The sequence below is a fragment of the Chelon labrosus genome (assembly GCF_963514085.1).
Source record: "Chelon labrosus genome assembly, chromosome: 15".
Classification (NCBI taxonomy): domain Eukaryota; kingdom Metazoa; phylum Chordata; class Actinopteri; order Mugiliformes; family Mugilidae; genus Chelon; species Chelon labrosus.
The window spans coordinates 15,146,447-15,161,177 of record NC_140348.1 but is presented as its reverse complement, the minus strand read 5'-3'; the positions used below and the strand labels follow the sequence as shown (position 1 = coordinate 15,161,177).

The window sequence follows — 14,731 nt, the reverse complement described above, 5'->3', positions numbered from 1 at the left end:
TATCTGCAAGCACTCAAAATGAAGTTTACAGATGTAAATCTCTTACTCAGGTTAACACAGGCACCTTGGCTCGGTCTCAGGGGAGTATTCACTTTTTAACAAAGCCTGCTCTGAGCTTGAAAGATGTGCGCATTTATGAGGCATCGCTTCTGCTGCAACAGGTTTGGCCATTCTGGTTTTATATCTGTGTCTATGGGTTCCCTCCAACCCTATAAAAGTGCATCATGAGTACTTTTACAGTAGTGCAGTAGTTTTTCAACTGTGTATTTGTTCATTCCTATAAACTGGGGTATGGACAGTTTTATTTTCTGGATATTTCATTCAGTTTCCTTCAGCTGTTCCTATGCAGTGTACCGCACAAGCACGCCAGCCGACTGCCTATTTTTGACTGGATTACACAGTTTTCCTTTTGCAGCTCTGCCAAGAGCTGTGAGTCTATATTTTGTACAGACTGGAAAACAATGGTGCTTTTTTTTCTCTCTTTTTCTAAGCGTGCCTTTTCGAAGGAGAAATCTTGCTCGGTGAGGGTGGAAAAATTCTTATATGCCTTGAAAGCATTGCTTGAAAATGCAAGGTTACTGATTGGCCATGTGATAGTATGCCATTAGAGCGGTCCAAGTGAACACACTCCTGGAAATTTCTATTTTTGTCTAGATAATCCATAATTATTCAGCTATGTTTTCTGTTCCCCTACACTGACTGTAATTTACAATGCCTTGTTGTGAACTTTACTTGCACAGGGGTAATGAGGAACTGTGGTCACAAGTTGAAACCAAACATACACCAATCAGGCGTAACATTATGACAACCTGCCTAATGTTGTGTAGGTCTCCCTTGTGTCTCCAAAACAGCTGTGACTCATCAGGGGAATGGACATGGGCCTTCTGAGGGTGTCCTGTGGTTTCTGGTAACAGGATGAAGTTAGTAGTGGCCTTTAGGTCCTATGAGTTGACGGGAGGGGCCTCTGTGGATTATCCCACAGATACTTGATCAGTTTGGTATCTAGTGAATTTGGAGGCCAGGTCATCACCTTGTGATGTTTTTCATGTTTGTTTGAGTTGTTTCTAAACCGTTTTTGTGTGTGTGCCTGTGTCAGGCTGCATCCTGCTGATGACAGCTGCTGCCATCAAGTAGTGTCATTGCTATTGGGTGGGGGTGCCTGGTCTGGTCTAGGTGGGTGCTACATGTCTAAGTAACATCCACATGAATGCCAGGTCCAAATTGTTCTTTCCCAGCAGAACACTGAATTGTCACAAGTTGGTCATGTTATTCACTTCACCTGTCAGTGGTTTTAATGTTATGCCTGATCTGTAAGTATACAAGAATTTCAAATATATTGACTTAAACAGTATACAACCAGTAATCATCAAGTATTGACAGTTTTGTATTTACTCAAAATGTAACCAAACAATAAGAGCGTATTGCGACTGAACGTGACTGCGCAATAAATAAGCACCAGCTTGCTGAGTCACATCTTCACAAGACAGCTAGAATCAAAACACAAGAGAATCAAGCACTACCAGTCTGACAGGTTTAAGAAAGCAGGAAAGACACAAAGAAAATCTCCACACTTTGAAAGCACAGAAATGTCTTTCCATTTCTACCTGCCTCAGCTCCCACTGACCTCCTGGGATCAACTCCTTCTACCTGTATACTGTGCCTTTGCTTTTCACTATCCACCATGATCTTCTTCTGCGTGTTTCTTTCATTTTCTGTTTTCTTATGAAGTCTATCTCTGTCTGTCTTTCAATTCACGGGAGCTGTCATATGAACCTCCAACTCTTACGCCATGCAGTCCTCCCAGTTAAACACACACGCCCTGCACTAATCTCTTTCAGATGAAATTCTAGATGTTTGTTGACTTCACAGATAGGGCCGAGCTTTAGTCAAACCAAATGACTCATTTCCCCCAAGTTGTATGAAAGCAATGATTTGAGTGTTTAAGGTCATGTAAATGTTGTAAAAGACTGCTTCAGTATCATTATGACAGCTGCGCTTCAGTCGCCTGCCTCTCAGCACATTTATCGCGCAGATAGACAGCTTGTGTCTGTCTGACGCTGAGGCACATGCATGACAATTTGGCAGGCTCACTTCTGAGGTGCCCACTTTGTCCAGACGGAGCACAGAGGCTCCGTTGTCCCCGCCCCAAGGGCCGAGTGGCGTACTGTGCATCAGTAATAAGCCCAAACACAATGACAGTTTCACAGAGACAGAGCCAAGGCTTTGAGTCAACAGAGGATACATTCCCTTCTTTAATAAGTGAGTCTCTCTCGACAGGCTGTGCAGTGAGTGGGGGCCTATCTCGGTGGCGTTACAGGACATGTTGTGATTTACTTGACTTAGGACAGAGGCACAATACACTGTGTAATTCATAATCTGAAATATAGACTACTGTTAAAGAGTATATCAGTCTGAGAAATAGTTTTCTATTGGCTGATAACAAATCAATATGATCTAATTTCTACATTTCACCAAATATGCTCATTATCTTTCTGTTGGACAGTCAGATAGGATGATTGACGCCACTTTTAGACCTTTCTGTCCGTGCAAATACCACCAGGCTATACCACCAGCAGCTGCTTAGCTTAGCATAGTGTAGCTGAAAACAGAAGGAAATAGTTAATGTAGCTCTGTCTAAAAAAACTAAATATTAATATTAGCACAGCTAAGGCTCTCTAATTAACATGTACCATGGTACTTGTTCAATCTGTCCAAAAACCAGAGTGTAGAAAATGACAGTTCAGTGTTTACAGGGGATTATTTCTTGATCAGGCAGAGGATAACTTCATGGAGTGTCAGTTAATTGCCAACTGATCAGACATGTCCTACATATATACCCAAATAAAATGGAGAATTGTTAGGTTTATAGTTAATTTTTGTGTACCTTGTTGATTAGGGAACTATTTGTCTGTTGGTAGGTATTGTAACTTTGGCTTTGTAAAGTAGCTTTGTGCTAAACTACGTCAATGAGCTGTACCTTAATGCTTACCAGCAAGGCCGCTATCATAAATAAACACCCATAGGTTGAGTGTTTGACCATTTTATACAAGCAGACAAGAAATGTGTGTCTTACATTTTAGTTCATTTAAGTAGCCTCATTTAAGGCCGTGACACACCAAGGTTCCCGATTGGCCATGTGATAGTTTGCTGGGAAACTTGAATGAAATAAGAGAAGCAGATGTGACGAAAAATGTGGAAGTCCAGAGAGTACACAGAAGGCTTTTCCGATATGTCACATAGGGTAATAGTTTTGCAACGGCACAATCATCTGAAATGAAAAAGGAAGCCAGGTCTTCAGCTCTCTGCTGCGGTTCATAGCTCTTCCTAGCTAGCTTCCTAGCATCTCCTTTTGACTGACGAATACAGACTACTTCTACAGGAGTGGTGTGGTCAAGTGCAACCTTTTGGTGCAGACCCGAGCAACGTCACTGTCCTTATTACCGGTAGTTTGGTTTGGTCCATGTCCACCACCAGGCAGTTGTTGTCAGTCTATCCACCATTTAGCAGAGAGGCTAATGTGCAAAAAAAGTTTTTTTATTGATTTATTTTGCTGCTTGATACTGAGGCAAAACATTAAAGGGATAGTTCATTATTTTTTTAAGTAGGTTTTTATGGGGTAATCTCCAAACTTAAGGTGTGTGCTTTCTGACCACCATCTACTGTAGGTAGCTACCCCACTTGACAGAAACTGAAGTATCCCTTTAAACTTTAATAGAGCTGAAGAGAAGGATAAAAGTTGAATAATTCTCTGTGGGTTTTTCACTGTGAACATCTCCCTTAAAACTCACAAGTAGCCTTCTACTCCCAGGCTACAAGTGCAGCTTTAAATATTACATTTTCTCCCCCCATCACCAGTATCTTATGGTAGGCTCACATCCCTCCTCCTCATTGAGCCTATCACCATCTTCATCATCACCTTCTTCTTCATCTCAGCCCTCGGTGCGCCCGCGTGCGCCGCCTGTCCTTTAAATTGATTATTTTTCTTGCATTTCTCTCTCTCTCTCTCTCTCTCTCTCTCTCTCTCCCTCTCTTTCTCTCTCTCCATCTTAAAACGCGGAAGTCGGTGACGCACCACCACTCACAGCTGGTCAGAGGTGGTAATAAAATAAACAGGACGTCGCCATTCGGTGCCGAACGTAGCGGTGAGTGTTTTGCCTTTTGTGTCATTTGGAAAATGCATCAACATTTGGTCCAATGCAGCTATGTGTCCGTCCACACTGACGCGCCTCTGTCTCCGCTGCGCCCCTCGCTTTATTGAACCCAACCGGAGGGTCTGTCGGACAGTTGGACGCTCGTCTGGACCGTGTTGGGATGACAATTGATTCTTTTTTCTTTTTTCTTTTTTTTTTAATTGCCTGACAGTCTGGTCCCCGGTCACCGTAGCCTGTTGTCATTAAGGTATGAAAATCCAGTTTTAATGCGAAAAGCAAAAAAAAAAAATATCAGAAACGCGCCTGTGTCAGCTCAGTTATCTTTATTTTTTATGAATGTGTTAATTTCTTAGAAGGCTACATTGTGTTTGCGACCCAAGAGAATAGAGACTAATGCTGACCGAGCAAGCCTTTGTTAGTTTTCCCGGAGCCTCCACGACGCTCCGTCAGTTTGCAGCGGAATGAGATGGGACACCACATCACGGAGAAATTCATTTATTGCATTTGTTTCGACACCATTAAGTATTAAACCACTACACGTTTAGGATGTTCCAGCCTCAGATGCTTGCTTTTTTTTGCATTTCCATTACCTCAGGGACTACAGTGACATATCCAGCTGTGACTTTACTAGAATCAGTATTGATTGGCTTGTTAATGTTCCATTTGCATGATGCACACCAGATGTCATCTCAACGCCCTTGCACATCCACCTTCCTCCTGTTGTTTTTTTTTTTTTTTTTACATTTACCGTGGACCTGATGAGGTGCACTGCTCAGCCGGGTGTTGCCTTATTGTGATCCATAATAAAGCCAGGAGGTGTGCCCTGCATAGCTGCAGAACAATATGAACTGTCACTCTATTTTAATTCCTCAGCTGGCTGTCAACGGCAAAACCATTTCCCTTTAGTGCAGAAACAGTTTTTTTCCTTGCAGGTAGCGAGGTTTGTGCCTTGTTTAATTGTTTAATTACACACCATCCTCTCATTGGTCAGTTTTCCTCCTGTCATGCTGTGTGCCACATAGGCTGTATGGTCCATGCTTGCAGTTTGCTTTTTTTAAAGACACAACAAAGCACTCCTCAAGATATCTATTCTCTCTTCTTCCTCATGGGTGCCTCTTGTGGTATTTGCTTTCTTTCCCTCATCATCATTCTGAGGTGACGAGGTGTTTTGGCTTCTTGTCAAAAAGAGCTTCTTGTGATGCCGCCTGTACCACGATGGAGATTTATTGTGGCGTGCAGCTATTGTTGGGTGCGAGAGGAAGAACCAGCTGCGTCTGTCTGCGTGTTACATCACCGTAGCCTTTGGTTATGCTGTAGCTAGTGTTGAGAAATACAGAGGGGCTTGTCGCGATAAGAATGCCCATTGTCCCGTCGATATCTGCCTGAGTGTTTGGGCGCAAACTTTCAGATAACAGAGTGCTTATTTTGTTTATAATCCTTGCCTGCTCACATGGGATCACCAGATGTGGAATGGTTTCTTTTTCGCTCAGGCGCTGTTTAAGTTTTGTTTTTACTGGTCAGCCTTTTTGGAGATAGGCAGAAGGATCTTTGTGTTGCGAGGGAAAAAGAAACCAGTTAAAACAGAGCTTTTAATCTACAATAGAATAAGGCCAACAAAGAGAACTCTGATTTATTCTTGAGTTGCTATCAAGTTGCCCATTTTTTTGTGTTGAGTGCACAGGAATTACAGCAATGATATCAGATACTCACGGTTGGATTTTTTTGTTCATAGCAGACTGTAATTAGCTGGAATTCATATCAAATCACTACTTGCTCCCAGTAAAAAGCTTTGACACCGAATTTGTTGCCTGCACTTGCGCCAACATGTTATTTTCCACTTAAGATCCTATCATTGTACAACATGATACAAATAGAGAGTCTGCTCCTCTCGCTTTACTTTCCTCACCCTGGCCCGGGCCTTTCCACCGCCACTGTCAGTGTTTGCGTATCAAAAAAACATTCTAGTAATAAGCCCAAGCATAACAGAAATGCCTCATGTAACCACCTCAATCAGAGCGGACGGTCCCCATTTGGCCTGATCAGAAGGAATGTAAGCTGCGTGGAAAGGGGATGGTGCAAGCTTTTTGATCTGTTGCTCTGAGATTGGCTTCTCACTGGTGGGAATGAAGCTTTCTGCGCATGTTTGCCCCATGTGGTAAACATCAAGTGACATGACGAGTGTCACATGGAGGTAGCAAAACAATGCGTTCTTCATAGGAGTGTCTGAAAGCAAGTGTTTGAGCCAGAATTGTTGTGAGCAGTGAAGCTAAAAATGTGGGTTCATCTCAGTCTGTTAATGAAAGTGTTTTCATCAAGATGGGGGAAAATAAAAAATTCTATTTGTGGCAGATTTGATGTTCCACTGCAAAGAGCACCACTTAACACACAAGTTGTATTCAGATTGATGTTTTGGAGAATTGGAGCTTATTTAGCCGCCATGTAAGATGTTGAGTTAGAATCTTTCGTTCGGGATGAAGAAATAATGTCCATGTAAACACAGCCAATGAGGGATTTTATTGCCATCAACAAGCACTCGGCCGCTATGAGAAATCTCATCTGTTACAGAGCCAGAGCTGTCAGCAGACTCTGAAGCCATCAGTCGTCCTGACAGAACCGACTTCAGGGAGAAACGGAAAAAGTAAAGCCACAATTATGATTCCAAACGGGAGGAAGACGGCGACTGAGACTCGTGTCTGTTAAGCGGAGAAAAAACTGCGAGGGAAGGAGCCTGCAGTCTTAATGGACTGTGCCATTATGTTCTTGCAAATTAACTCGTACTTTCTGTCTTCGGAGATATGTTCTGAGGAGAGTAATTGGAGGGCGGAAAGAATACAGTCAAAAGTATCTGAAAGGCTCCGATAGTAGCTTTCTGCCAATTAACTGCCGTCATTGTTTGACACAATTGGCTGCGATGGTGAAGTGTGCCTCCCACAGTATTTTACAATATGGAGCTGGGGCTGAGTTTGACAGCCTCTATTGTCCTGTGCCATAGCAGCTTCAGTCAGATTCAGTTTAACAAGAGGCAAAAACATTTTCACTTGCAAAATCTTTATTTTTTTTGTAACTCTACAGCAGCTGGTGTTTATTCTTTAATGCATGCAACTTTGTTCAGACAGCAGGCAGGTGGAAAAGAGACATTTTTATTTATGTTTAATACTTGAGCCCAATGAAGTTTATTTTCTCCTTTTAGATTTCTGCTGACATTTCCTGTGCTCTATAATGAAACTGCAGCTATCGCATAATCAAATGAATCTGTCAGTTATATTCTCAACTAATTGTTTGGGCTGTAAAATGTCAGACGAAAGTAACAAACGCCTATTTCAATTCCCCCAACACGGCACACATACGACGGTAAATTAAGGCCCACACCCTGAAGTCCTTCTACATTTTAATTTCTGTTTCTAATCTCGTCCCATTCCCGACGCTGTACCTGTGTTCTGCTGTGTAATATGTTTGTTAACATGATAGATATTATTGATTGCCTTCTGCAAAGAGACAGGAGACCGATCCAACAGAAATCTGTCTCCATACAATAGGTGTCCTCTTCCCTTTTGCAGGAGTATGTGGATTCAGGATGTGGGCTCAGGATGTGGGTTTTCCCGAACTCCAATAACGCCTGAAAGTCATGCTTCTGTCAGTGATTACTTCCCTCTTCTTTACTTCTTGCTAATTAAAAGTATAAGGACATAACAGCGCTGGCACCATATGGCGCAAGGTTTGCGGTGAAGTGTAAACTTCATGCAGCTGTTCCACAATGCTCTTGTTATCTGATCCTGGACGGTAGTCATAGGAATATGTCCCCAGCTAGTGTTGTTCTACCAGCGTCTGGCTGGGCTGTAATGTAATAACATAATACAGGTATCATAGTCTGCTGTTGCTCTTTACTGTGCACTAACTCAGTCCTGGCCCGCCCTATGGCCAGTCTTTGCCTGTAGGGAATAGGAGTATTGATCCAATCTAATTACTTCCTATGGATGATGTCAGACAGTTAAACCTCATCTCATGGCTGTAGTTAAAACTCAGAAATAATACAACTAAAGGTTAGTGTATTGATAATTCTGTTTTTGGACCTTAAGTAGCCATCTTCCCTCAGACCTGCAGCTTGTGTACGAGTTCCACTGGTGCAATGAAATTATAATGTCCGTGATGAAAGAGGCGTAAAGCTGGACAGCCGCAATACATCAGCTGGGGAGAAAGTGCTGGCTCAGCTGAACGGGCCGCGGGATGGCACTGCTGCAGGTAGCGGGCTATTGTTGATGATGTCATTAGGGCTTTTGCACTCTCCCGAGGTTTCTGTCTGCTGATGGCAACAGACCAACAAGAGGGAAGCGAGGCGATTACTGCAGACGGACACAACACATATCTGTGCAAATACAATGACTTGTGTAATCTTTCACATGTAGTGGGGGTGTAGATTGCCGCCTAACAAGTCTCCCATAGGTGTTCATTTGGTTGCACCAGTTTCATGGAAATTCATCACTAAGTTTGTTCGTAAAGTTCAGTGGATCTGCTAAAAGGTAGGAAATGCCTCAATGATTCTCTTTTAAGGCTGCAACACATCAAGCCAGTGCCAGATAGCGAGCGCCAGTATCCGTAGTCTGTTGTCGGCAACTTTTCAGCCGATTCAGCAGGTTGAATCTGGTGGTGGAACGAGACGGTGAGAGTTTGATTTGCTGATCAGCTTAGCGAAGCGGGCCTCGAACAGAGAAAGTGAAGTGATGATGGCAAAATAAAATAATGAAGATGAAGGGCGCAGGTGGCTGCTCTCGGCATTCAAATACGTGGATATTTTCACATGGTCATCATCATTAAGAAAAAATAAACTATAGACCAACTAATCGGCGTGAACTTGGAGAGGACGGCTCTTTACCACAGTTTGTAGCTCTTCGTAGCCTCCGAGGCTCCCGTCGAACAGTAGCAGGACGACTCTGAAGACTTTGTTTGGAGGAACGTTTGTCATAGCTTGCCGTTGGCTGTAGTGTTTGCGGTGTGTTCAAGTGCAAGTTTTTTTGGCCCAGACACAGGCAACCTGAGGTGACATCCCTGTCGGACTTTCTCTAGAAGACACATGCATACTCTAATACATATTCTTATGATATGGAATTTCTGCCTGACTATAAGTAATGATTTAGACAAACACTACATGACATTTCATCATTTAATTTCAATATTTGTTATTAATCGAATAAGTTGCATTAAAATCCTCTAAGTTTACCACATTGTCGCACAGCATTTTAGTGTCAGCTCAGACTTCTCAGAGATGCAACTGAGTCATTTACTAGCACACCCGATTTGTCAGTTGATTCATATAGTTTCACCTACCAGTTTCTAAATATTTATTTCCTATTCATTCCGAGTTAATTTGTGTTGTGTCATGTTTCTCTTTTGGTCTCTTTTTCCATTAATTTGCCGCCCGTCTGTATCTGTGGTTTGTCGAACTGGCTGCAGTCTTGACTCATTACTTGCCGATCAGCAGAGTTGATGGCTGCATCTTAAAATAGAGGTGTTGCAAAAGTGTGGGAACAGGGATGAAAATGAAGTTCTGGGTTCTGCATCAAGAAGATAAACTCTGTTTATTTTATTTATATGGATGTCTTTGGATGTGTACACAGTCTTTCCGAGAGTCTGAAGGCTATGGCCAATGTCGGATCGTAGGCTCGTAGAGTGGTATTGGCCAAGCACATTTGAGAGGTCTTTGTTCGCCTGCAGGTAAACGGTACCTTGTAAATGCGCTGTAATACCCTCTCGGCAAGCCAACGTGTCACGTGCATTAAGCAAATACCTTAAAGAAAGCCGCTGCAATGTTTTGCTCAGTGGAAGATGTTCTCTCTCAAGCCCAACAACAAACACTGGCTGTTGCCCCCAGAGGCTAAAGCATCAGACGGTAGCTGATGGGTTCCCAGATTGCTGCAGCTTGAGCATGTTTTTGCATCTAGAGTATACAGTATGTATGGTATGACATGAAATGATTCAATATATTTCTTCTGTCATTCCTAGTATGTTGTGCGTGACCGTATTCCTAAGCCTTTATTCGTGAGAGAAAAGCTTGTTTAAACTATGTTTAAGCCTTTGAAACTTGTTATGGTAAGAAAGTTAACTTGCAGAAACTCGTCTGTTTGGTGATGTATCTTAGTGACCTTACCTTCCTAATGATTGAATTGATGCACGCATTGATTTGAACCATGATCTTTTGGCTCATTCTTGTGATAGCGATAATCAGAATCCATGTCCACATTAACTATAACTACTGTTTTTGAGTGAATCAGTATAACACAGATCAGTTTGACTTTGGGATAAAAGGCAGCAAGTGTCTTCTTAAAGTTACGTTGAAAGACCTCTGCATTGCTCTGTAACAATAATGTTTTTAGTTTAGTTAGTTTAACCAGAATGTTCAGATTAAATAACACAAGCAGACAAATTACTAATTAAAGTTCTTGCCTTAAAAAAACAACGATCAGACATAACACTATGACCACCTTCCTAATATTGTGTAGGTCTCCCTTGTGTCTCCAAAACAGTTGTGACTCATCAGAGAATGGACATGGGCCTTCTGAGGGTGTCCTGTGGTGTCTGGCAACAGGATGTTGTTAGTGGGGGCCTTTGGGTCCTATGGGTTGAGGGGAGGGGCCTCTGTTGATCATCCCACAGATACTTGATCAGTTTGGGATCTAGTGAATTTGGAGGCCAGGTCAACACCTTGTGCTGTTCTTCATGTTTTTTGAGTTGTTCCTAAACGATTTTGTGAGTGTCTGCCTCAGGCTGCATCCTGCTGGGGATGGCTGCTGCCATCAAGGAGTGTCATTTCTATGGGGTGGGGGTGCCTGGTCTGGTCTAGGTGGGTTGTACATGTCTCAGTAACTTCCACATGAATGCCAGGTCCAAAAGTTTCCCAGCAGAACACTGAATAGTCACAAGATGGTCATTGTTATGTACTTCTCCTGTCAGTGGTGTTAATGTTTTGGCTGAGCGGTGGACAAACTTAAAACTGCATTGAAGTAAACAAAGTTTGATATGATACATTGATTACCTGTGACCTTTCTGTATGAATATTTCTTTTTTTGAGTAATTTCCCGTGGCACTATCAGAATAAAGTCTTTAGATAACATTGTATTTCCAACACCGACTGTCATATGAGTTTGTGCTGGAATTGCCCTGCAAGTTGTGTAACTTCATTTTTTATTTTTTTTGTTCCAAATCAATCCACCATTCATGTGTGATGTACCCGACTGTATAATGTGGATTTCAGCGAACCAGAAAGGAAATTCCTACAGCAGACTGAGCCCAGATCAGTATTTCACTCAGATTATCAGATGAGTTTTTATTACTAATAACTCTCCTGCTGCTTGCTGTTGCTGTTGCTGTTGCTGTTGCTGTTGTTTGCCAGAGGAGCCTTGTGCTGGTTGTAATTTTAAGTGCATTTCACATTTCTTTGATTATTATAATTCAATCTTGAATGCGTCACAGTAATTAATAGTGATTTAAATAATTAATTCATCCTCTTATTGCTTGTGTAAATTGGCTTTGCAGACACTGTGAGATGGATTAGTTTTATATTTAGGAGTTTGTTTGGTAAAAAAATATTCTCTCAGCTGAGTGAATTCAAGTTGCTTGTGTATAGCTGTTGAAACCAGTGTGATCTTGTGAACAGCTGGGGTAACAGTCAGCCCTTACAGTAAGGACGGTAGAACTGCCTTTTTCTTCACAACCTTTAGCACAGTGTGTGCTCAGGCTATGAGACTGAAGCGCTAAATGTGTCGCATTTACGAGTTTGCACAAGCAAATATAGTGATTATGTCTATGTAACCGCTAAGGGGCTTTTTGACCAACTGCTTTAGCGTCACATGCTTCAGCCGTGTGTGTGATCCGCGCGTGCTGCTAGACACAGACGTTCGTTTCGTTCTGTCAGGGCGTACGGACTCAAGGGCAGGTTATTTTGGAGCCAGGTTCCTTCTGATTACCCCAATTACAGCCAGACGATGGGTGCGGGGCGGTGGACGCTGGGTCGCTTTGTCAAGCCGACCTGACATCTCCATTTGTTCTGTCGCCTTGGATGTGACTGCGAGGAGGACGAGAGACTAAATCAAGGAAGTTTTGAAAGGTTGTGTGATGAATAACCAGTCCTCCATATGTGCACCACATCTCATCTCGCCGCAAAACCTCAAGTTCTGATCTCCAGTGACGCTAAAAGTGTTTGATTTATGGCATGAAGCCCTGCAGACAATTCTGGGTTTTATTTTGAAATGTTCAAATACCAAGGTACAAGCCTCCATTTGCAGTGGAACTCGGTAATCATTTAAGGCACTCCCATACTTTCAAACCTAAACCACACCACTTCCAAATTCAGTTTGAATGATCGGATCTTGGTTTCCCTGGGGGTACATTCACACCTATACATAGAACTATTAGTACAAGGTGTGAAAAGGGCCAGTGTTTCAGTCAACACCTAAATATACTCAAAGTAGAGCTGAAAGGGTTGATAGAGGATACAGTAATTCATTTCAGGAGGACTGATTGACCTTTTCATAATAATAAATTAAAAAGGAAAAAAACTCTAATTCGTCACCATTGCATCGTATCTTTTTCGCACATCAGAAGATTAATCAATAATAAAATAACACTTAACCTGTTAGCTGAGACCCTAAAACACTTGGTAGCTACAGAAACAACAATCCACAGACCGTTGTGTGAGCCATATTTAATGGCTTTTTAAAAAATACTTCGAGGGCATACTGCTCTTCCTTTTATTAGATAGAGAAGAATCGTTGGCAGGAAGTGTTCGAGGGGAAGGGAGGGGTGGACAACCATGTGGTTAGCTTTCAAACCTCTAGGCCCTGAGGGAGCATCGAAACCGCTTTCTAACAAAGAAATAGTCCTTTATAACACTAGACGTAAGTGAGAAAATATGTTAAGATCGGTTCCAACATTAAGACGGATTCTTCTCTACCGGCTGCAATATTGTGTTTTCCTGAGTCAGATGTAGTTTGTGCAGCGGTCTGTTATATGGCGCAGTGTGTTTTCTGGTTAACTGCTGTATAACAGACAGCTGGAGACCACTTCTCCAGCTGTCCGCCACACTGTCATTCAGTCGTTTAGCTGCTTTTTGCCGCTGCTGGCCGCTGAGTCGACCAGCAGCCAGACCAGCAGCCTCTCAAGCGGTCGCTCAGTGTGTGGTTTCCTGAGTCCACACACTCGGTACACACACACAATCATGTATTATATTTCTGCTACTTCGTGGATCACTGTGGTGGGCTGTTACTGCCTGCTGCTCCGTAACTCCTCCACAGAGTCGGGTTATTCTGAGGAAAGACGAACCCTGAGGGACGGAGTGGTCCGTGAGTTGAGAAGCCCACATGTACAAGTAACAGGGCTGTGTTTACTGGTAATGTCAGGGCAGTGGTTAGAAATGCTTTCAGTTTCTTCTCTGGTGGGGAGTTCGTTTTTCATTTCCTCATTCCTGAAGCTGGCCTGTTTACCCTGAACGCAAGTCTGAAAATTAGTGTCCTTGTCAATAGCTTTCAGGTTGTCATCGATACTGAATACATTAACAGCTAAAGTTTTCTGGGAAATAAAAACTGCGTCCTGTTTGGCAGATAAAGCTGTTGTGTAATTTTTAGTGGAACTCCACTCCATGGCATCGGTTACAGGAAAGCAGCATATGAATTCCTCATAACCCTTAAGCTGGGTTGGGACATTTTTCAAGCGCACGCCTCCCCTGACTCACAAAGACAGAAAGATTTGATCCTCTAATAAAACACTGTGTTCGAGGAAATGTGGAAAAACTCTTTGATGAGCGTGACCGAAAATTTCCACGTGGATTAGTGCTCTCCCACTGATAAACTATGGGGAAACAACGTTAGATGTTTAGTTTGCAGTCATGCCAATAATCACGAGATAAAACTTTTTGAAGACTTTGTGTTGTATCGACATCATCTGGTAGCACAGCACTAAATCTTCTCTGATATCACAGAGTATCCTGGTTGTGTTTTAAAACAGGCTTCTGAAAGTGTGAATAGATTCAGCTGCAGAAGCAGAACTGGAAGAAAAATGTTCAGGAAGTAAGATCTAAAATTATTGCCGCGTTCTTCAGAAGGTTTAGCAAGATTTATTTATTTATATATTTTTTTATTTGAAGTAGACATTTTTTGATTGCTGTGTTACACAAATAAATGCAGAGAGCCTAAATAGAACGAGACCTTATATTCACATCAACAGAATCCAGTTCTTCTGAGCTCAGTTTGAATTCGTGTGCAGCCGTCCTGTGAGCTGACGCTTATATGATAAACCGTGTGAGACCAGAGTTCAGGTGTAATGATGCAGTTTTTGCCGTAGAGCTTTATAGATAAATAACATGCAGTCCAACTCCCTTTTGTCATTTATGGAGGAGCACGCCTCATCATGTAAGATGCATTGCTGAGTGAGAGGAGGTGAGAATATGAGACCGTGCTGGTTAGAGTAATGGCTCGGATACAGAAGTGCACACCTCTATCATTTTTAACTGTTAGGGCGATGATGTGTGGCCACTATTGATGATTAAAGCAGTTACTTTGATATAAAAAAAATAAAAGTGAAGGTAAGTTGCG

At 42.4% G+C, this 14,731-nt stretch overlaps 1 protein-coding gene across 5 annotated transcripts in view; it reads left to right on the top strand.

The window, feature by feature from the left end:
• The first annotated feature begins 3,181 nt into the window (after positions 1 to 3,181).
• Positions 3,182 to 14,731, top strand: part of marchf8 (membrane-associated ring finger (C3HC4) 8) — a 75,257-nt gene continuing 63,707 nt past the window's right edge. The window contains exons 1-2 of one of the 5 annotated variants that reach the window (XM_084561560.1): positions 3,182 to 4,142; positions 4,363 to 4,398. The gene's annotated coding sequence lies outside the window, so the exon portion shown is untranslated. Of the gene's footprint in view, positions 4,399 to 14,731 lie in introns of all 5 variants that reach the window. The other 4 variants (XM_084561559.1, XM_084561562.1, XM_084561561.1 and 1 more) reach the window with 4 other exon arrangements.